Genomic DNA, 24,612 nt, shown 5'->3' with positions numbered 1-24,612 from the left:
GGGTGGAGTTATAAGAAGTACGAAACCTCAACTGTCACGCTTAATTGAAGCAGAAACTCGAGATATCTGATCTAAGAAAACGGAATGATCAGCCACAGTAGAGTGTTTATACTATGGATTTGTTGAATTATTTTCACTGCGTACTTTTTTTGGATTCCTCTTTACGGACGCCCATTCAATTTTGGGTACTTTCATTGTGAATTTTAGCGTAATTAATATCTCTGATCCCAACTGTACTTTATTAGTTTGTATTTTTATAGACCTCCAGATATCGCCATCAACCATCTTACCCTTCAAGAAACTTATAATAGTTAGGATTTCACTTCACAGTTGTGAACACCCAATACCATTGTTTTACCATCCTGTACATAATTGTGCTGACATTGCTATGTCATGAAGTGATACTTAGAGTAAAAATAAACCTTCATAATGGAGATATCCCCCCCATGAACCATGGACCTTGCCGTTGGTGGGGAGGCTTGCGTGCCTCAGCGATACAGATAGCCGTACCGTAGGTGCAACCACAACGGAGGGGTATCTGTTGAGAGGCCAGACAAACGTGTGGTTCCTGAAGAGGGGCAGCAGCCTTTTCAGTAGTTGCAAGGGCAACAGTCTGGATGATTGACTGATCTGGCCTTGTAACAATAACCAAAACGGCCTTGCTGTGCTGGTACTGCGAACGGCTGAAAGCAAGGGGAAACTACAGCCGTAATTTTTCCCGAGGGCATGCAGCTTTACTGTATGATTACATGATGATGGCGTCCTCTTGGGTAAAATATTCCGGAGGTAAAATAGTCCCCCATTCGGATCTCCGGGCGGGGACTACTCAAGAGGATGTCGTAATCAGGAGAAAGAAAACTGGCGTTCTACGGATCGGAGCGTGGAATGTCAGATCCCTTAATCGGGCAGGTAGGTTAGAAAATTTAAAAAGGGAAATGGATAGGTTGAAGTTAGATATAGTGGGAATTAGTGAAGTTCGGTGGCAGGAGGAACAAGACTTCTGGTCAGGTGACTACAGGGTTATAAACACAAAATCAAATAGGGGTAATGCAGGAGTAGGTTTAATAATGAATAGGAAAATAGGAATGCGGGTAAGCTACTACAAACAGCATAGTGAACGCATTATTGTGGCCAAGATAGATACGAAGCCCACGCCTACTACAGTAGTACAAGTTTATATGCCAACTAGCTCTGCAGATGACGAAGAAATTGAAGAAATGTATGATGAAATAAAAGAAATTATTCAGATTGTGAAGGGAGACGAAAATTTAATAGTCATGGGTGACTGGAATTCGAGTGTAGGAAAAGGGAGAGAAGGAAACATAGTAGGTGAATATGGACTGGGGGACAGAAATGAAAGAGGAAGCCGCCTGGTCGAATTTTGCACAGAGCACAACATAATCATAACTAACACTTGGTTTAAGAATCATGAAAGAAGGTTGTATACATGGAAGAACCCTGGTGATACTAAAAGGTATCAGATAGATTATATAATGGTAAGACAGAGATTTAGGAACCAGGTTTTAAATTGTAAGACATTTCCAGGGGCAGATGTGGACTCTGACCACAATCTATTGGTTATGACCTGTAGATTAAAACTGAAGAAACTGCAAAAAGGTGGGAATTTAAGGAGATGGGACCTGGATAAACTAAAAGAACCAGAGGTTGTACAGAGATTCAGGGAGAGCATAAGGGAGCAATTGACAGGAATGGGGGAAATAAATACAGTAGAAGAAGAATGGGTAGCTTTGAGGGACGAAGTAGTGAAGGCAGCTGAGGATCAAGTAGGTAAAAAGACGAGGGCTAGTAGAAATCCTTGGGTAACAGAAGAAATATTGAATTTAATTGATGAAAGGAGAAAATATAAAAATGCAGTAAGTGAAACAGGCAAAAAGGAATACAAACGTCTCAAAAATGAGATCGACAGGAAGTGCAAAATGGCTAAGCAGGGATGGCTAGAGGACAAATGTAAGGATGTAGAGGCCTGTCTCACTAGGGGTAAGATAGATACCGCCTACAGGAAAATTAAAGAGTCCTTTGGAGATAAGAGAACGACTTGTATGAATATCAAGAGCTCAGATGGAAACCCAGTTCTAAGCAAAGAAGGGAAAGCAGAAAGGTGGAAGGAGTATATAGAGGGTCTATACAAGGGCGATGTACTTGAGGACAATATTATGGAAATGGAAGAGGATGTAGATGAAGATGAAATAGGAGATATGATACTGCGTGAAGAGTTTGACAGAGCACTGAAAGACCTGAGTCGAAACAAGGCCCCCGGAGTAGACAATATTCCATTGGAACTACTGACGGCCGTGGGAGAGCCAGTCCTGACAAAACTCTACCATCTGGTGAGCAAGATGTATGAAACAGGCGAAATACCCTCAGACTTCAAGAAGAATTTAATAATTCCAATCCCAAAGAAAGCAGGTGTTGACAGATGTGAAAATTACCGAACTATCAGCTTAATAAGTCACAGCTGCAAAATACTAACACGAATTCTTTACAGACGAATGGAAAAACTAGTAGAAGCCAACCTCGGGGAAGATCAGTTTGGATTCGGTAGAAACACTGGAACACGTGAGGCAATACTGACCTTACGACTTATCTTAGAAGAAAGATTAAGGAAAGGCAAACCTACGTTTCTAGCATTTGTAGACTTAGAGAAAGCTTTTGACAATGTTGACTGGAATACTCTCTTTCAAATTCTAAAGGTGGCAGGGGTAAAACACAGGGAGCGAAAGACTATTTACAATTTGTACAGAAACCAGATGGCAGTTATAAGAGTCGAGGGACATGAAAGGGAAGCAGTGGTTGGGAACGGAGTAAGACAGGGTTGTAGCCTCTCCCCGATGTTGTTCAATCTGTATATTGAGCAAGCAGTAAAGGAAACAAAAGAAAAATTCGGAGTAGGTATTAAAGTCCATGGAGAAGAAATAAAAACTTTGAGGTTCGCCGATGACATTGTAATTCTGTCAGAGACAGCAAAGGACTTGGAAGAGCAGTTGAACGGAATGGATGGTGTCTTGAAGGGAGGATATAAGATGAACATCAACAAAAGCAAAACGAAGATAATGGAATGTAGTCGAATTAAGTCGGGTGATGTTGAGGGTATTAGATTAGGAAATGAGACACTTAAAGTAGTAAAGGAGTTTTGCTATTTGGGGAGCAAAATAACTGATGATGGTCGAAGTAGAGAGGATATAAAATGTAGGCTGGCAATGGCAAGGAAAGCGTTTCTGAAGAAGAGAAATTTGTTAACATCCAGTATAGATTTAAGTGTCAGGAAGTCATTTCTGAAAGTATTCGTATGGAGTGTAGCCATGTATGGAAGTGAAACATGGACGATAAATAGTTTGGACAAGAAGAGAATAGAAGCTTTCGAAATGTGGTGCTACAGAAGAATGCTGAAGATTAGATGGGTAGATCACATAACTAATGGGGAAGTATTGAATAGGATTGGGGAGAAGAGAAGTTTGTGGCACAACTTGACCAGAAGAAGGGATCGGTTGGTAGGACATGTTCTGAGGCATCAAGGAATCACCAATTTAGTATTGGAGGGCAGCGTGGAGGGTAAAAATCGTAGAGGGAGACCAAGAGATGAATACACTAAGCAGATTCAGAAGGATGTAGGTTGCAGTAGGTACTGGGAGATGAAAAAGCTTGCACAGGATAGAGTAGCATGGAGAGCTGCATCAAACCAGTCTCAGGACTGAAGACCACAACAACAACAACAATGGAGATATAAGATTTTAATTTTTGCTGACATATAGTTACACCTGAACCAGTACACTAGTTTCTGTTAGTGATAACGTTTCCTTTACAGGGAGTGTAGTGGAAGTGACGTTGAGATCGCTGTCTGATTACATCACTGTCCATACTGCTGCACTCTTCTGAACTCTGCATGTGTAATATAGTATCTTCCTTCCTGGCAGCCTATAGTTTCAACATCAAATTCCTAAAACACTCAGATCGTCGTTGCGCAACTGTGTTAGGAATATAGATCAGAACCAGTCTCTCATATGTTAGAATTGCTACACAATATTGTTATCAGCGCAGGTGGTCAGATACAGAGCATTTGGTGTTTGAAAATTTTCCAGTTTCTGTCTCTTCAAATGTAAGGAGTCCAGCAGTCAAGTAATAGATATTAACAATAAATACGATTGTATAGCGTAGATTTTAACTTGGTTGGTATTAAATAGGGTGGGTGATGCAAGTATTACTCGGGAGAGAAATTATGCAGAGGAAGAGTGTTTTGTAATAGGTGTTTACTGTGTTACTAGTTAACATTCTTCACTAAGACGAAATTGAAGGTAGAAACCCTATTCAGTAAAAGATGATAAAATTTTGCGGCTGCATTTCCAGGATTTTAACCAGATGTCTCGTGCAGTATTTTAGAGAATTATTGGGGTAAACCTACTAAACCAACAAGGTGACGCGCAGCTCCCACTGTGCACATTTTGAGCGTTCTCTGTCATCTCAGCCACTATTCTGATTCCAAGCATCATTCTGAGTCATCTACAAATTTTATCATGACAAATTTTACTCCATCAAGAAATTATCTCTTCAAGTAATTAATTTAAGCAGCTCTTCCGTTGCGAACTTACTGCCTAGCGAAATCTGTAATGCTTAACAAAGCAGAAATACGTTTTGAAATAGGGGTGCCTACAGTTGAGCAAAAAATGTTCTGGTGCAGATGTAAGATACTTTAAATCATTGTCTATCAGAAGGGACGATTAATTAGTAGTTGTGCTAACCACCAATACAAACTATAGTAGTTTCCCTATATAATATGGAATACATACCATAGGTTATTTTCGCTGTGGATCTCAATTTATCCAGTAAAGTTTCCCACTGCAAATCACTATTTTAGACATTACGTTCTAGGTTGTCACTATTCGTAATAAGCTGATACTTAATTTATGCAGTAAATCATGACAAACTAAACTCTAACGTGAGAGTCATTACGTAATTAGTCAAACTTCTTAAAGTGTCTTACAAACAGAAAAAGTAACTATCTACTTAGAATTATATGTTGTTGTGGTCTTCAGTCATAAGACTGGTTTGATGCAACTCTCCATGCTACTCTATCCCGTGCAAGCTTCCTCATCTCCCAGTACCTACTGCAGCCTACATCCACCTGAATCGGCTTAGTGTATTCATCTCTTGGTCTCCCACTTCGATTTTTACCCTCCACACTGCCCTCCATTACTAAACTGGTGATCCCTCGATGTCGCAGAACATGTCCTACCAACCGATTCCTTCTTCTAGTCAAGTTGTGCCACAAGCTGCTCTTCTTCCCAATTACATTCTATACCTCCTCATTAGTTATGTGATCTACCCATCTAACCTTAAGCATTCTTCGGTAGCACCACATTTCGAAAGGTTCTATTCTCTTCTTGTCTAAACTATTTATCGTACATGTTTCACTTCCGTACATGGCTACACTCCATACAAATACTTTCACAAACAACTTCCTCACACTTAAATCTATACTCAATGTTGACAAATTTCTCTTCTTCAGAAACGCTTTCCTTGCCATTGCCAGTCTACATTTTATATCCTCTCTACTTCGACCATCATCAGTTATTTTGCTCCCCAGATAGCAAACCTCCTTTACTAGTTTAAGTGTCTCATTTCCTAATCTAATTCCCTCAGCATCACCCCACTTAATTCGACTACATAAGACTATCCTCGTTTTGCTTTAGTTAATGTTCATCTTATACCCTCCTTTCAAGACACTGTCCATTCCGTTCAACTGCTCTTCCAAGTCCTTAGCTGTCTCCGACAGAATTACAATGTCATCAGCGAACTTCAAAGTTTTCATTTCTTCTCCATGAATTTTAATACCTACTCCGAACTTTAATTTTGTTTCCTTTACTGCTTGCTCAATATACAGATTGAATAACATCGGGGATAGGCTACAACCCTGTCTCACTCCCTTCCCAACCACTGCTTCCCTCTCATACCCCTCGACTCTTATAACTGCCATCTGATTTCTGTACAAATTGTAAACAGCCTTTCGCACCCTGTATTTTACCCCTGACACCTTCAGAATTTGAAACAGAGTATTCGAATCAACATTGTCAAAAGCTTTCTCTAAGTCTACATATGCTAGAAACGTAGGTTTGCCTTTCCTTAATCTTTCTTCTAAGATAAGTCGTAGGGTCAGTGTTGCCTCAGGTGTTCCAACATTTCTACAGAATCCAAACTGATCTTCCCCGAGGTCGGCTTCTATCTGTTTTTCCATTCGTCTGTAAAGAATTCGCGCTAGTATTTTGCAGCTGTGACTTATTAAACTAATAGTTCGGTAATCAAGACAACACACAATTTTCACATCTGTCAACACCTGCTTTCTTTGGGATTGGAATTATTATATGTTTCTTGAAGTCTGAGGGTATTTCACCTGTCTCATACATCTTCCTCACCAGATGGTAGAGTTTTGTCAGGACTGGCTCTCCCAAGGCTGTCAGTAGTGTTCTTCTCCGGGGCCCTTGTTTCGACTCAGGTTTTTCAGTGCTCTGTCAAACTCTTCACGCGGTATCATGTGTCCCATTTCATCTTCATCTACATCCTCTTCCATTTCCATAATATTTTCTTCAAGTACATCGCCCTTGTATAGACCCTCTATATACTCCTTCAACCTTTCTGCTGTATCTTCTTTGCTTAGAACTGGGTTTCCATCAAAACTCTTGATATTCATTCAAGTGGTTCTTCTTTCTCGAAAAGTGTCTTTCATTTTCCCGTCGGCAGTATCTATCTTACCCTAGTGAGATAAGCCTCTACATCCTTACATCTGTCCTCCAGCCATCCCTGCTTAGCCATTGTGCACTTCCTGTCGATTTCATTTTTGAGACGTTCGTATTCCTTTTTGCCTGCTTCATTTACTGCATTTTTATATTTTCTCTTTTCATGAATTAAATTCTATAATTCTTCTGTTAACCAAGGGTTTCTACTGGCACTCGTCCTTTTACCTATTTGATCCTCTGCTGCCTTCACTATTTCATCCCTCAAAGCTATCCATTCTTCTTCTACTGTATTTCTTTCCCCCATTCCTGTCAATTATTACCTTATGCTCTCCCTGAAACCCTGTACAACCTCTGGTTCTTTCAGTTTATCCAGGTCCCATCTCCTTAAATTCAAACCTTTGTGCAGTTTCTTCACTTTTAGTCTGCAGTTCATAACCAATAAAGTGTGGTCAGAGTCCACATCTGCCCCTGGAAATGTCTTACAATTTAAAACCTGGTTCCTAAATCTCTGTCTTACCATTATATAATCTATCTGAAACCTTCTAGTATCTCCAGGTTTCTTCCATGTATACAACCTTCTTTCATTGTTCTTGAACCAAGTGTTAGCTATGATTAAGTTATGCTCTGCGCAATATTCTGCCAGGCGGCTTCCTCTTTCATTTCTTAGCCCCAATCCATATTCACCTACTATGTTTCCTTCTCTTCCTTTTCCTACTGTTGAATTCCAGCCACCCATGACTATTAAATTTTCGTCTCCCTTCACTACCTGCATCATTTCTTTTATCTCATCATACATTTCATCAATTTCTTCATCATATGCAGAGCTAGTTGGCATATAAACTTGTACTACTGTAGTAGGCGTGGGTTTCGTGTCTATCTTGGCCGCAATAATGCGTTCATTATGCTGTTTGTAGTAGGTTACGCGTACTCCTATTTTTTTATTCATTATTAAGCCTTCTCATGCATTACCCCTATTTGATTTTGAATTGAAAACTCTGTATTCACCTGACCAAAAGTCTTATTCCGCCTGCCACCGAACTTCACTAATTCTCACTATATCTAACTTTATCCTATCCATTTCCCTTTTCTAAATTTTCTAACCTACCTGCTCGTTTAAGGGATCTGACATTCCACGCTCCGATCGGTACAACGCCAGTTTTCTTTCTCCTGATAGCATAACTTTATTTTCCTTTCGTTTCTAGGAAAGTCAAGTGGATTCACAAAATGTGGAATACCTTGACTTTTGCTGATCTGGATGTTTCGACATGTCATTTGATGTCCTATATTGGAAACAAATGCGTGCAAAATTTCTCATCCCAAAATACGAGAGCCTTCCAGGCATCATCGCCTAATTTTTGTGATGATTATATAATCTCTTTTGATCATACAGGCAGTTGCTAGTAACATTTGAGTATAATTTTTTTAAAGAAAAGTATCTCAATAAAAAATTTTAGACCAATTAATGACATTCTGGCAATTCTGCAACAAAAATGTGAAAAGTTTGGTTTAGTTCAACGAAGATTGAATTTAACCTATCATATGGACCCCTGTCACGAATTGGCTTCAAAACATAATTTTTCTGTTTTACTTCCAAACTACTGTGACATTATTTCTATAAAAACTGGTTTTGTTTTCTTACAGAAGACATCATTAGAGTGATATTACCTGCCGGGTTTTGTGCCCAGTTATTTTTATAATATTATCAGTTTTAATTGTGAAGATAGTAAACTAACGTAAGTTGCTTATATTCTCATTATTATGTTTGCTTTAAAGCTCGCCTGAGCTAACTGAAATAAAATATATTTCAGGAGCAGTCTAATGTAAAGTTAGTGCAAGCACACAGTTAAATAAAGTAATTCTCCCTTTGCTAAGTGGATAACAGTTGTATTGTACAAGTATCTCTTTTAACACTTTTGCCTAGTGCAGCAATAAAAGGAACAAATAGGTGAGTGACAAACATCTGTATCCGTAATAAAATGACATAAGCCAAATATTTAGAATATTTGGGTAATGAAATATGTGTAGGACAGGTATGTTTCACCGTCTGCTTTCTGTATGTTTGCCTTGTGTGTGTGTGTGTGTGTGTGTGTGTGTGTGTGTGTGTGTGTGTGTGTGCATGTGCATGTGTGAGAGAGATGAGAGGGAGAGGGAGAGAGAGGGGAGAGGGGGAAGGAGAGGGGCAGGGAGCATATTCTATTTTGTGAGAGATGATGTCTTAACTGATATAACATGCTGTTAGTCGCCTGTCGCATAGGGCCCATTAATGAGGTAAACGTAATCAATCACTGCTCTGTTCGCAGTAAAATGTCAAATATCTTGCACAGCATTCGTATTAGATTATTTGAAGCATATTTAATGTCTGAACTGCCTTCAAATTTAAAGTCAGAGTTGTCCATCACTTTCCATCGACCTCGGTACAGATTTCGGAAGCACGTCTTTTTCTCTTACACTCTCATCCGTGTGCAGATCAATAACTAGCGAACGCTTTTCGATAGCTGTACATGATTTGCGGCGGCTATTTCTCAATTTTATCACATAACTGTCATGAACAATATTTAAACTAACAAATTTGCGTCAACAGAAAACCTGAGAACCTTCCCAATGTTTGGGGCACAGTCATGTAATTATTTTCAAGTGAAACCTCCGTCATTTGACTGTATAGATGTTTTATTCTGCTATGCTGTCATGATTTCGGCCTTTGGTCACTTTCAAGACCCATAATGTACGACTATCTACTGAACTGATTCTGACTTGTAATTCGGAACACCAGATTCATTCTGAATGGAGCACACTACGTCACTCACCTTCCGTTACTGCCCTCATTTCAAGTCACCATTAAAAGCAATACAATACAGGATGTGGAGAGAAGAAGAGGTACAATCAGATAATCTATTACCGAGACAGATGGCACAAGTACATTAATTTTTGTAGTAGATATAATTACGGGACAATGGATATGGCTGAAGGACTTGTTTAAATATCACATCGCATCAATTGATAGTGTACCAGTAAGGAGACTTTCATATTACTAGTCACAACAGAGCATGAAATAATTGATAGATTTAGTGTAATGGATGTTCCAACGAGGAATTATTCTCCCTTTCATATTATGTTATTCTGTAGCTAATTTCCGGTGCCAAAGCCATCTGGAAAATGGAGGTTGGTGATAGATTGCAGGGGACAGGAAAAGGAAGCTGGCCCTCTGTTCTGTACTGTAGCCAAATTGCATACCTATTATGACTGGTTTGTGGGCCATTATGTTTTTACAATCGTAGATTTGTATCGGCACTTCATCGAACTCGTGGACGATAGATCAACGGATCTTTGTGTTTCTACCGACTGTTTTTTTTTTCAGATTAATTGGGTGCCTTATAAACTCGACACCCACACAGTGGTGTTATCTTATCTCTTTGATAGACCATTTACTGGTATCAAGAAGTAATTTGTGTGCTATTACCTAGATGATCCGGTGACTTTTAGTAAAATTAGCAGGAGCATATGGAACGCTTGAGGGAAATGTAATTGGCACTTAGGAAGACGAGACTGATTGTTAAACCTGAAAAAATAAGGATTGTGTTCACTGTTATATCGTTCCTAGGACTAATCATGTCATCAACGGAAATAAAATTTGATAAGGAACAGACCTAGTTTATAAGAGAACGCCCCTGCTGACCAACTCTAAGGAATGGTCAATGTCCTTAGGATATTTGCAGCGAATTTTGATCGATCAGCTAGGGCACTAAATGACTTATGGAGAAACAGTTGCGAGTTTGAGTGGGGCGAAACCCAATGCGCAGAATTTGAGAGACCCTGAAATGGGCCCGTCTCTTGGCGTATAAAACTTGTGTAGAAAATTGACCATGCAGACCGATGGCTCAGTGACCGGTGCAGCAGTCATATTACTGCCCACAGTGCAGAAGTCCAGTGTCGTGTGCTAACAGATGATGAGAACTGCTGGGAAATAGGTAGTCTTGTTATGAGCTTTAGGCTTTGAGCTGAGTATTGGTGTGACTGAGGCCCATGCGCCACAGTGCCAGTAGGACTACATGAACTTTAGGTTCCCAGTTTGACGTAAGACATGTAAGAGGAACTAAGAATATTGCTGCAGACAGACTGAGTCGCATATTGCTAAAGGTCTATGTAGAGACTGAGGTCAGTGAGCCATGTCAGGATACTAAGAAGCAGGAAGTGAATCTTAATTTGGGGGATTTCTCAGCATTGTTTAAGGCTATTTCAAAGTATCAGTAGGAGGATGAGTCCTTGAGGGGAATTGAAAAGAAAGTAGGAAGATGGGAGGTCATTAGCGGATATTTTGTGAGAAATAGTGTCCTGTATAGTAACAGTAGCGGTACTAATCAGCCAAGGGTACTGGTAGATGTTAAAGTTGTACCTACGTGTATCGCATATTATACCGATAAAGAAGGTGGCATGGGGTCAGACTTCTTCCGATATAATGTCTTACGCTGATCTCAGCTCTGAGAACCATTTTACTGTAACACATTTTTTGGAAGATATCGACAAAATTTAATTTTCGTGGAACACCATTCTTAATTTTTCTGACTGTACTTTCTTACTAAAATTTCATGCAACACCATGCAGTAGTTGTGTCGCCCATGAAAACAGTAACGCTGTCGGTAAAATGTCAAAAAACTTTAGATACGGCATTACTAATATTTCAGTAATAGATCACAGTAAGCAGGTGACCTAGGTTCAAGTCCCGACCATGGCACAAATTTTAATTCATTTCTTCACATTCTATTATTATCGTTAATAGTGCATATGTTTGCCTTTATTCCCTTTTCAAGGCGATATTATGGAATCCAGAGATTGCAGAAATTCACCATTCTGTTTTGTTATGTGAACAACTCTCTAACATATGAAACCCATTGGATGACTTTTAAACCATTTATGAAGTAAGCGTATGAGCTACACTTCCATTCAAAGGTGGGCACTGGCAAATCGTAGACACCACAGTTCATCTGTTTGCTCTTTTATAACAGACATAGATTTACGGCAACTTTCCGGGTTAACCGACGTTTGCGGTACCACCTTCTTTTCACTAATGCTTACATCGATCTTTGACTGCATAGTACGAGACACGTTTCTCACATACTTACGCATTGCCTTTCATCCTACAAGTTTCACTTTATAATTCATAACAAATCACATGCATTACACATTTTTCCAAATGTAATCTACGTAATATTTCATCCAAATTTAATATTAAGTAAACAGTAAACTACGGTTATGTTACAAAAATCCAAACAGCGTACTTGATACGAAATAAATATACACTATACTTTACACTGTGGAGTAATTTAATTTTTAATATTGCTTTCGTATTTATAAAAATATACTATGTGTCTATTATTTTTCTCAGAATTTTGCAATTACGAAAATATAATTTCATTTACATTTGTATGTATTCCTAAAAGTGGAAAACGTGGCATTTGTGGTTTGAAATAATAAAAGATGCTTCTGTTAAGAAAAATGTTCTATGTATGAGATTCCTGCCAAAGCGAACGTTTCTCACTCCAGTGCAAACACTTGTTGAGAGCTCCTAATCGAACTCCAATTATATTGAACATACGGTTTTTGTATTATTGCTATTAAAATATCACATATGGAGCAACTATGGTTAATTCTAAAAGATGAATGATGTAATTTATTCTACTGTTGTGATAAAGCAGCATATGGAACAAATTTTGTGCAGTTACAGCGTGAAGATGCATTTTCATTTTATTTAGGATACCGTACCGACTTCTGATCTACCTCTAGAGAAATTACTGCGAGCATGATCTATAGACAGCTTAAAATATTACTAAAATTATTAATTTCTTTATTATTCATCGAACGTTTAGTTAATGTAGGATCCTTCGTAGCAGGTCAAATATGTACTGAAATATCAATGACAAGATGCTAGAGAAGTACATTATTAAAATGCTAAACTCTAAAAATAATTTTTTAGGTAACGTTGGAGAGGCTGACATTACAATGGGCATGCAACATGCACGGTTGGATAGGGAAGGCGAAAAAGAACAACTGTCTGGCATTCGGATGTCCTACGGTATGGCATGAGTCAAGCATTTTCCTACAAAACTCATGCCCCTGCAAAGTATCCAGAATTTCCCTCAGTTGCTAAATGAATTCCACATAATGCTATCACTTGAAAAATGCTACTAATACCTACAGATTGTGGTGATGATGACGAAATTCCAAGAGAGATTTCATTCAACTTCCACTAACGTTTCCTATTCTGACTACAAATCTGGAGAAGGTATATCTTTAAATGGTTGATGCTATTTGCTTCTGTATGGACGTTCAGGGTCTCATGTCAAGCCTCGTAGTGGAATACAACGTTGAAGCGTGGTTACTGTTCATCGACTCATGTAAAACAAGTTGGGCAAATATGCATGAGTACCTGTTTCAAGTGCTACTGGCCTTAAAAAGACATACGGGACTATGTCGCTACTTCTTGAAAACATGCGCTATCACGATGCATAAATGTTGTATGTGTGATGACTTAGAAGTTATCATTATTCTCGTGGTAATGCAGATGGGGTACACCAAGTATTAATGTTCTGTTTTCTAATTAGACAGCAGACATGAAAATGGGCCAAGAAGATAAAAACGCCACCGGGAAATGCAAATGTCGTTCGTGCGCCGTTGATTGAACTTGACAAAGTTATCATGCCACAGCTTCTCATCTAGCTGGGGTTCATGAAGAATTTATTGAAGGCACCAGACAACGACTCAGATGCATTTCGGGCATTTTGCAATAAGTTTCCGGTGTTGAGTTACGTTGAAGTGAAAGAGAATGGGTTCACTGACCCACAAGTAAGACAGGCGAGTCCTGACAACCACTACGAAGACTCACTAAATGATACTGACGGAAATGCAGGGTCGTATTCAAATTAGTTATAACCAATTCCTTTGCCAATTATAAATTTTCTGACTGTATACTTTGTGAAATAATGCATCAGTTCGTACAAACGACTGAGTGTCAAAACGTAACTCCAAATTCATCTCCTCCACTCACACCTTGACTTCTTCACCAAAAGTCTTAGTTCAGTCAGCGACGGTCGTGGTGACCGTTTCCATCAGAACATCTCAGAGCTCGAGTCACGGTATCAGGTTCGATAAAGTACAGCAATTTTGGCTGACTACTGCTGATCACAAAATTAAAACCAGCACACCTCAAAAAAAGGAAGTATTTTCTGTGTGTGTGGATTTTGTGTGTATATTATTTCTTGAAACTGATGTTATTATACTGTATGAAAGTAATGTGACGCGATTTTATAGTTTTCTTCGTTAATGCAATATTTATTAACATTTCCTGTAACAATAATTGTTATAGGGAAATATAAATGATTGAATGAGTATAGCTAAACAACACAGGGTGACTGAGACTAATGGTTTGCATAGTTTGAATCAGCATGATTGACTGGTCCTGGAACAAGTTTTGGATACCAAGAAATGGGCAAACTTTATAAATTTGTCTTTCGCTGCTACCACCAACCTCCACCTTGAGGTGCTTGATAGTTTTTAAATATGCGCCAAGATGCGCATAGAACTCGTGTAGAAGGATGTGGACGGAGATATTAGGACTATGGTCCCAGCTTCCAAAAGTTGCTCAACAAGTAAGCCAAACACAGGATGCTAAACGGTGTGCTAGCTTCAGAAGCTATAGAAATGCTGAAGGGGACATTTTATATCAATTTTATGGGCCCATTTCCCCGGTCATGTGCAGGAAGCAAGTTTTCTCTGGTATCCAAGAATACCTTTCAATGTTATCTTGGTTGTTTCCTACTAGACAGGTGACCACACAATGTGCTGAATACTGGATGAGTAGAGTTTTAGGTACTTTTGGGCTCTGCTAAGTTTTAGTTTTCGGCAAAGTCACAAAACGTACCTCCAGAGTCTTTAATAAGTTCCTTTTTGGTTTGGGAATCTGGCATTCTACTACCAAGTTATATTACCCAAAGCCATCATTCACTGTGCTAGAGAAATGTGAGGGTGGCACTGACGGCTTATAACCATCCAGACCACGCATGGTGGGATAAAACACTAGAATGTTTAATGTTCATCTTTAGTACAGCTATGCACGAGACACTCATGGAAATGGCATAATTAATGTTTGCGTTTAGAGCTAACTCCCCATTGGCTAACTTACGACTGGTTAAGGTCGTGTTGTCCAGTATGACATCCTATAAGGAGATCAAGGAGAAGAGATGTAGGACCCCGAAAAATGTATTTGTTGCTCACAAACACTAGACTCAAGGCTGCAACTGAGGAACATGCCCTTACCCTATCAAAGAGAGGTACTTAGTATTCATCAGGAATTTCGGTGATCAGAGGTGAGTGAAGGCAAATATGACAGGAATGCTCTCCTTATGTCTTGAGGCGTTTTGAAATTATTCAGTTTGTGACCCCAGTCAGGAATTTCAGAAAGAATGTTACTACAGGAAACATGTCTTGCAACTTAAATCAGCACATGATCAGTGAATTATTCTCTAACATGTATGTCCTTCTGATATTGCTGCAAGTCATTTATACTGTGGTTGTATTACAGTATGTGATGCCCCCTTCAGTCAACTGGCAAATTAGGAGACAAGAGTTTGGGGGCAGCGTTTGGAGAGAGATTATGATGTATTGAGTGGCACATTTCTTTCGCCCAGAACCAGAATTAAACTGATAGCTGCTCACAGTCTCACACCACCAGGCTGTGGGTTCCACATTCACATAATTTATGTGAGCTCTGCTGTGGCCAAGGCATGATGGAATGACTTAGTTGACAGAAAAGATTTGGAACTCTTCTCCAAAGCAATTTCACCCAGAAGATGAGTTCCAGACTTCATTAATGGACAGCATGGATTGCAGCTAGTCTGTGGACACAAGTAACTAAGTCGAGAAGGTGGTATAGTTCCCAGGCGACAAGACAGCAATTCCTGTGGAGATGTCGACAGAGGCCTCCACATTCCAAGAAGAGCTCTAGCAGGATGCTTTAGAGATTGAGAGCGGTGTTTTGTTTAGTTAAGTAGTGGAACATAGCGCACTGTAAAGAGCACAGGCTATGCATTCAGTGTGGTAAACGATCAATAATATTCCACATGGAAGTTACATGTGCAAAATGTAGTGTACTGAGGCACTCTCGAAATCAGATTGTTTTCCTTAGGTTAAACCACCTTCATCATGTAAATTTCATGCTGTGAGTAGGACTGATTCGTTTGTGCCACAGAGATATTTAGTTTGTTATTATTATACTGTGAGGTTGACTGCTTTCGCATATAAAACTATAATCCTGAAATTTGTGAACATGGTGCTGTAGTGATAGACAGCGGCGTTACTTTGATAAATAGTTGCTCAATGGAGTGCTCATAGATCTAAATTCAGTTTAGTGTAAATGGACATAAGCCCTAAATAACAAGACAGATGATTGTTTGGAGACAGTATCTGTGCTTTCAGACGTGTCCGAAAGATTTACATTCAGTTCGGTGTAAATGAACATAATCTCAAAATACCATGACAGATGATTATATGAAGGGCTTATTTCAATAGTGGTACAAGTCCATTACCTCCAATTTTCTGCCTATTATGCTTCTGAAATTAATTATCCAAACAAACAGAACGAAAATTTCTTCTCTAGTAAGAAGCCATATGCTTGAATATTTTTGCTATGTCAACTGCAGATTTTTCAGCTCTCATTTACCTTTAGGACTCTGTATCACAGAATGAACAAAAATGGACTTGTACCACTATTGAAACAAGCCCTTCATATGAAGATGGTATCTGTTCTTTCTGACATGTCCGAGAAAACATATACCATTTGTGATCTTGCAGGTCCCGAAGAATGAAACTTCAATGAAATGCAGACCATTAGCTGCTTACAGGCAGTTGAAAATGTGTACTCCGAAAGGTACTCGAACCTCGGAACTCCTACTTACATGGCAGACGCTCTATCTGACTGAGCCATCAAGGAAACAGAGAATACTGCGACTGCAGAGACTTATCTCAGGCACGCTCCTCGTAAGACCCACGCTTCCAACTTACTGTCCGCCCACTACATTTGTAGTGGCCCTGCCCATTACACCAATTACCCGTGGCAGTCAATCTAACGATCCCTGCAAGAGTTTGAACGATGTGAATGCCTCTGCACCGAAGAAGATCATTGGCTGGTAGTGTGCAGACAGTAAGTTGGAAGTGTGGGTCTCATGGGGAGAGTGCCAGAGATAAGTTCCCGCAGTCGCACTATACTCTGCGTCTTGCATGGCTAGTCGGATAGAGTATCTGCCATGTAAGTAGCAGAACTTGGGGTCGAGCACCGGTCGGAGCACGAGCAGACATTTTCAACAGTCCCCATTGATATTCGACACTGCCTGTAAGCACCTAATGGTATGGATTTCATTGTAATGTCATTCACTGTCATGTGATTAGTGGATTCGGTTTTTATTTACCATTACGGTGTCTTTGGAAGAGGACCACTAATTGCGAGATTTTGTTGTATGGGTCCAATTCTCTTTGCTATGAGAAGATCAAATTAAAATTTTCATTTTATTGTGCGACAGGAATTTTGTATTGTTGTCCTCTGATATCAAGTGTTGCCTTCAAGTACTGTATTTGGGTTACAGATTGAGTTCAGTTACATTGTTAATTGTCAGTTGTAAGGAAAGATAATTTATGCTTCGCAAGTTGTTTGTAAAATTTAGCCCATGTCCTCTTGTAACACCATAATTCTAATACTCTATTGATTTATTTTGCTTTTGGTTATTTAATGTTACTTCGTTGAGCTTCTGTAAATGTGTTTTATTGAATCGATAACACAGAATTGTATACTCCTTTCTTTGTAAAAACTTTGATGTCTTGATTTGATTCTATGCAGTGTAGTACATCTGTCATTTAAATTCTTTGTCCCATTTGGAGGGAACAAAACTTACTGTACATCATTGTAATTTCTGTGTGAATAATTTTTTGTAGAAATGCCAATATGTGCAAATGTTCTGTTTTATTGAATGAATTTGGTTGCTGTTATGTGGTCTAGGGGTGGCGTCTTTGATTCATAATCAAAACGTCTTCGGTCCCGGCTTCGATCCCCGCCACTGCCTAACTTTTGATAAATAATCAGCATTCCGGCATAAGACGTCAGCCTCTTTCTGCCAACGGCCTTGTCAAAGAGGGCGGAGGAGCGGATAGAGGTTCAGGGCACTCTCTTGTCCTAGGGGTGGGAAATTGCCCCTAAAGGCGGAAGAATCAGCAATGAGCAACGACATGAGGATGCAGAAGGCAATGGAAACCACTGAATTAAAGACACGTAACGTGTATCCACAGGACATGTTGCCTGTAATTGAAGAAGTGTTATGATGATCTCTCCATTGGCAAAAGATTCCGGAATAGTCCCCCATTCGGATCTCAGGGAGGGGACTGCCAAGGGGGAGGTTACCATGAGAAAAAGATTGAATAATCTACGAAAGGATAACGTTCTACGAGTCGGGGCGTGGAATGTCAGAAGCTTGAACGTGGTAGGGGAACTAGAAAATCTTAAAAGGGAAATGCAAAGGCTCAATCCAGATATAGTAGGGGTCAGTGAAGTTAATTGGAAGGAAGACAAGGATTTCTGGTCAGATGAGTATCGGGTAATATCAACAGCACCATAAACTGGTATAACAGGTGTAGGATTCGTTATGAATAGGAAGGTAGGGCAGAGGGTGTGTTACTGTGATCGGTTCAGTGACCGGGTTGTTCTAATCAGAATCGACAGCAGACCAACACTGACAACGATAGTGCAGGTATACATGCCGACGTCGCAAGCTGAAAATGAACAGATAGGGAAAGTGTATGAGGATATTGAAAGGGTAACGCAGTATGTAAAGGGGGACGAAAATCTAATAGTCATGGGCGACTGGAATGCAGATGTAGGGGAAGGAGTAGAAGAAAAGATTACGGGAGAATATGGGCTTGGGACAAGGAATGAAAGAGGAGAAAGACTAATTGATTTCTGTAACAAGTTTCAGCTAGTAATAGCGAATACCCTGTTCAAGAATCACAAGAGGAGGAGGTATACTTGGAACAGGCCGGGAGATACGGGAAGATTTCAATTAGATTACATCATGGTCAGACAGAGATTCCGAAATCAGATACTGGATTGTAAGGCGTACCCAGGAGCAGATATAGACTCAGATCACAATATAGTAGTGATGAAGAGTAGGCTGAAGTTCAAGACATTAGTCAGGAAGAATCAATACGCAAAGAAGTGGAATACGGAAGTACTAAGGAATGACGAGATACGTTTGAAGTTCTCAAACGCTATAGATACAGCAACAAGGAATAGCGCAGTGGGCAGTACAGTTGAAGAGGAATGGACATCTCTAAAAAGGGCCATCACAGTAGTTGGAAAGGAAAACATAGGTACAAAGAAGGTAGCTGCGAAGAAACCATTGGTAGCAGAAGAAATACTTCAGCTGATTGATGAAAGGAGGAAGTACAAACATGCTCCGGGAAAATCAGGAATACAGAAATACAAGTCGCTGAGGAATGAAATAAATAGGAAGTGCAGGGAAGCTAAGACGAAATGGCTGCAGGAAAAATGTGAAGACATCGAAAAACAAATGATTGTCGGAAGGACAGACTCAGCATACAGGAAAGTCAAAACAACCTTTGATAACATTGAAAGCAACGGTGCTAACATTTGAAGTGCAACGGGAATTCCACTGATAAATGCAGAGGAGAGAGCAGATAGGTGGAAAGAATACATTGAAAGCCTCTATGGGGGTGAGGATTTGTCTGATGTGATAGAGGAAGAAACACGAGTCGATTTAGAAGAGATAGGGGATCCAGTATTAGAATCGGAATTTAAAAGAGCTTTGGAGGACTTACGGTCAAATAAGGCAGAAGGGATAGATAACATTCCATCAGAATTTCTAATATCATTGGGGGAAGTGGCAACAAAACATCTATTCACGTTGGTGTGTAGAATATAAGAGTCTGGCGATATACTATCTTTCGGAAAACCATCATCCACACAATTCCGAAGACGGCAAGAGCTGACAAGTGCGAGAATTCTCGCACAATCAGGTTAACAGCTCATGCATCGAAGCTGCTTACAAGAATTATATACAGAAGAATGAAAAGGAAAATTGAGAATGCGCTAGGTGACGATCAGTTTGGCTTTAGGAAAAGTAAAGGGACGAGAGAGGCAATTCTGACGTTACGGCTAATAATGGAAGCAAGGCTAAAGAAAAATCAAGACACTTTCATAGAATTTGTCGACCTGGAAAAAGCGTTCGACAATATAAAATGGTGCAAGCTGTTCGAGATTCTGAAACAAGTAGGGGTAAGCTATAGGGAGAAACGAGGCATATACAATATGAACAACAACAAAGAAGGAATAATAAGAGTGGAGGATCAAGAACGCAGTGCTCGTATTAAGAAGGAAGTAAGACAAGGCTGTAGCCTTTCGCCCCTACTCTTCAATCTGTACATCGAGGAAGCAATGATGGAAATAAAAGAAAGGTTCAGGAGTGGAATTAAAATACAAGGTGAAAGGATATCAATGATACGATTCGCTGATGACATTGCTATCCTGAGTGAAAGTCAAGAAGAATTAAATGATCTGCTGAACGGAATGAACAGTCTAATGAGTACACAGTATGGATTGAGAGTAAATCGGAGAAAGACGAAGGTAATGAGAAGTAGTATAAATGACAACAGCGAGAAACTTAACATCAGGATTGATGGTCACGAAGTCAATGAAGTTAAGGAACCCAGCTACCTAGGCAGTAAAATAACCAATAACGGACGGAGCAAGGAGGACATCAAAAGCAGACTCGCTATGGCAAAAAATGCATTTCTGGCCAAGAGAAGTCTACTAATATCAAATACCGGCCCTAATTTGAGGAAGAAATTTCTGAGGATGTACGTCTGGAGTACAGCATTGTACGGTAGTGAAACATGGACTATGGGAAATCCGGAACAGAAGAGAATCGAAGCATTTGAGACGTGGTGCTATAGACGAATGTTCAAAATTAGGTGGACTGATAAGGTAAAGAATGAGGAGGTTCTACGTAGAATCGGAGAGGGAAGAAATATATGGAAAACACTGATAAGGAGAAGGGACAGGATGATAGGACATCTGCTAAGACATGAGGGAATGACTTCCATGGTAATAGAGGGAGCTGTAGAGGGCAAAAACTGTGGAGGAAGACAGAGATTGGAATACGTCAAGCAAACAATTGAGGACGTAGGTTGCAAGTGCTACTCTGAGATGAAGAGGTTAGCACAGGAAAGGAATTTGTGGCGGGCCGCATCCGACCAGTCAGTAGACTGATGACAAAAAAACTGATCCTCACTTAGGGTTCTTAGTTAGTTTGTATGTAAAAGGTGTTGTGGTTCCCCTCGGGAACGGAACCGTGTAGCGCGCGCAAATTGTGGTTGGCCTAGGTAGAAAAGGTGGAACAATAGTCAGTCGGGGACGAGCTACGAGTCGGGCACGAGCTACCAAACTGTGCACTGCCATGTAAAAGTTGCATATTGCGCCGGTTCGGAGAGAGGCTTTTTCTGCTACTTTCCAATGCTTCGGATGGATGGAGAAATAGCTGGAACTACACTGGATTTTGTATCTATCATCGCCACCATGAACTGACAGAGTCCAGCAATTCTACCTGCAATTCCACCTACCAACATGCAGTTTCCACCACATTGCGCAACCATTGCATCGGAATGCTACAATGATGTACAGTGAAGGATCAGCTTAATGGATGTGTTAGTGTGCTCAAGTATAAGGTAATTTATAACTGAATTTATGTACCTACCTTGATTTTCCTCCTCATCTTAACACCTCCCAGGTTCCTCTCCGTTTGAACTAAGGAGATATCCGAGTGTCCTTACTGAAAGAACAATAAAGCCCATTGTTTTGCTAATTGATGACTCTTGAACATAGTAAAAAGAAAGTTAAAGTTAATGTGGCAAGAGAGTGAGTTAAAGTTAATGATGCTTGATGAAAATAATTTTCCTACTGAAACTGCTTATTAATGTGTTGTTGCCAACTTCAACTTAAAAGTTCTTAAGACTGAGGCTTACAAAGTTTTGCTTAGTAAATGATCACATTACTGCCTGTTGTAAATCGCAGGAGGTGAGTCAGTATCTTACATATGTTAATTTTGTCTCTCAATGTAGTAAAAGTGGAAAACTGCAGTTGTGAAAAGTTATATGTTCATGGTTGCTAAGTGTTGGTCTTTCTTGTGTATTGGAAGTGCATATTAATAGTAAAACTGGATCCACAGTTTGTCTATTGTGTTAATGCTTGGTAACAAGTAACGGAAAGACCATTAATTATGAAAATCATAATTTCTTTCTTCAAATGATAGTGAGAAGAAACCTCTCAGTGGATTCCAATTAACTTTCAATTTAAATAGTAAAGTATTTAACTGAGAGAGACTTAACCTATATCCAACTAATGAATCTGCAGTGAATATAAATAGTAACGTTACAAAGACCATTCAGTTTGAACAAGCCCTGAAAGTAATAGTGTGTTTCGGTATCTGTTATATTTTTGCAAATAGTTTGTGCTGCTCCAGCTGCTAGCTTCGATCTTAAAAAATATGTATGTGTCAGAGTTAATTGCACTCGCGTGTGGCCAAGTCTAGGTTGTGTTTGCCCGTTATAGTTACTTATACCTAATTGCTTAAACGAGAACGTTAATCTTTCTCTTACCTAATTAGGCTGGCGATCGTTTTCCTTATTCTTTAAACAGTATAGTTACCAAGAATATTGTTTGTTACAGTTCGAGTATTTACGTAATTCTGACTTTCATTTTCCGATAAGCCACCTCCATTAGGTACAACACGGTCAACATAACAAAATTCCTCCCAGAGGGCAACACTGCTCTGTTGCGTTGTACCATTTTCCCTTTAATAAAATAGTTCTATTGCACAACCTGCTTCCAGCGTTAAGGTTATGGTACAGCAGTAGTAGACAGGAGTGTTATACGTGGCTTTTCCGTGACAGGACTATTTGTTCTGTTGGGGCATACTACGTAATAAACCAAATTTGGTATTTCATAGTACAAGCTACGTAAACACTGTCGCAGTGTTATACTCTCACTGCCTTTCCTGAAACTTAGTCCACCCAAACCCCACTCTACACTGTCCTGAATTCGGTTTGCAGTTGTAGGTAGTTTATGTTTAAAAAACGATAGTAAATATAAAAATATCCGAAATAGTTAAGTGCTCTCCATTCTAAATCTGAATTTGAATATACTATAAACTTTAGGAATTGATTTGCCAAACAAACGTCTAAAATGATTCTTTTACACCCTTATTCCAGCTACTTTCTTCCGCCTTTTCCACTGTTAGGGACTGGTATTTCGCATGTACCTTAGATACCAATGACTGATTGTCACTTTTAAGTATAGGCTATAGCCTTTCCTGTATGCCACAACTTAGAGGCAGATGGGTTTTTTCTTTTTTTTTGCGCACTTGCAAGCTTTAATCCTCTCGCATTTCCTTTCTCATTACTTGGGAGATGATATACCGGATTTGGGGCTGGCGCTCTGCCGTTCAAACTAAATCAGCAAAGCTACTACGTTGATCTCAAAAATAAAATCTGTTATTGAAACATCAAAAGCCTTTAAAATATGTGCTGGGGTGAGAGAAATCAAAAACACTGTACACCCTCTACAAGTGTGTTCTCGAAAATCTGGAATGAAATATTGTAGCAACCAATCGTATTGCCCATTGGCTGGGAAAAATGGAGAGGATCAAGCCAATTGTGCAACGTTTTCTGAGGATTTTGCTGTACTTTCAAACAATCCAGCAAATATGGTAGTCTCATTCAATCTCTTGGAGAAGGTAGGAAACAAATCAGGCTTAAGATCTTCAGTAAAATGGAATCATAAAGATAAGAACTTCTTTAAAATTTTTGATAGTAGATATTAGTCGAATATGAGAGAATACTCTCAAATATATGCGAGACATCATGAAAGAATATGCCTTAAGCAATTTGTTATGGAGGAAAGGATCATAAATATGGAAAGAGATTATGGTATCATTTTGAACACTTGTTGCAAAAATATTATTGACGATCAATAAAATAGAGTATCATGATATAGTTGTAAACCTTTGTGTTGTATGACCCTGCTAATGGTGACAGTCAATATTTCTAAGATCTGTATATATTTGACAGCTCAAGATGATTTTTATATATTTCAATGTTCACTAGGTCCTTTTTGGAGTGCTGATATTTAATTTCGTGTTTCAGGCAATTTACTTATGCTTTGAGCTTGGCATGTTGTGCTGCAAGTGACATACTGTTTACAGTAACATGTACATACTTATATATTTATGTGGCAGACAGATTATGTTGAATTTTTTTACAAGCAAACTAAAGCTACTAGAAAGAGGACAGGAGCGAAATACAATATAATCACACAGGTTGCACACAAGACAATAGAGAACCTAATAATAGATAGCCAATTGTAATACAACAACATGATAGAAACAATGATATTAATTTCGCTACAGAGCTAACAAGAGAGCCTGCACCAGAGCAAACAAAATTTATGATGAAGGAAAACAAAAATAACACATCGGTAGAAAAGCCAAGGAGGAAGAAAAAACTTCCAGAAAAATAATAAGTAAACTTGGAAGCGACAGAGATTTCGTAACGAAATCTGACAACAAAAGCATAATAGTAATAGAATACTTATAAAAAACATCTCACACATATTCACAAAACAGAAAGTAAAATGTCTTAAACAAAATAACCACAGAGCACAGACTACCAAAGATACACAAACAGGATACATCAATACCACCACTCACAAATAAGAAGACATATCACCTAGCCACAGAAATTCGCACATAATTACAGGAAC

The sequence above is a fragment of the Schistocerca americana genome, chromosome 3 (assembly GCF_021461395.2).
Source record: "Schistocerca americana isolate TAMUIC-IGC-003095 chromosome 3, iqSchAmer2.1, whole genome shotgun sequence".
Classification (NCBI taxonomy): domain Eukaryota; kingdom Metazoa; phylum Arthropoda; class Insecta; order Orthoptera; family Acrididae; genus Schistocerca; species Schistocerca americana.
The sequence above is the reverse complement of the archived record's forward strand: the minus strand, read 5'-3'. Positions refer to the sequence as shown.